We start from the raw sequence: 576 nt of genomic DNA, 5'->3' as shown, positions 1-576 counted from the left end.
ACATACTTAGCAAGAGGGTTAATTCTAGTTTTTAGTCATGCCAAAATATAGACTAAAATGCATCAAGAATTGGTGAAAAAGAGCACAAATACCAATAGATGAGGCAAAACATTTTTAAGGTGTGTTAAGAATTTCAGTTCAGCCTATACTTACATTCCAGCAGAGTAATTATTAGCCTATGAGAATTAGCCACTCTAATTACCCTTGTTAGTTATTAAAATCAATTACAAGATCTATATATATGCACTTCATTTTGATTTAGTGTCTTCAAAATAGTTCTTCCGGCCTCCTATACATTTTGTGGCACTTGATTGCATTTATTACTAGAAAGCCTCTTGTATTTTTCTTTGCTAAAATTTCATAGCTCCCTGGCCCTGAGTTTCATTTTGATTCCTGACTGCATCTTTGTCACGTAACAGGTTTCATTAATGAATGCTGTTTTCTGTATCTCAAGCCCTGTTGTGCAGCAGATAGCGTTGTCTGGACAGCTCCGAGAAATCCTCAGGTTTCCAGTGTCAAAACTCGGCACCTTAGGCATACATTGATAGTAATCCCCAGATTCACATGTAATTAAAG

The sequence above is a fragment of the Physeter macrocephalus genome, chromosome 21 (genome assembly GCF_002837175.3).
Source record: "Physeter macrocephalus isolate SW-GA chromosome 21, ASM283717v5, whole genome shotgun sequence".
NCBI classification, from domain to species: domain Eukaryota; kingdom Metazoa; phylum Chordata; class Mammalia; order Artiodactyla; family Physeteridae; genus Physeter; species Physeter macrocephalus.
This window is presented reverse-complemented; position numbering follows the sequence as displayed.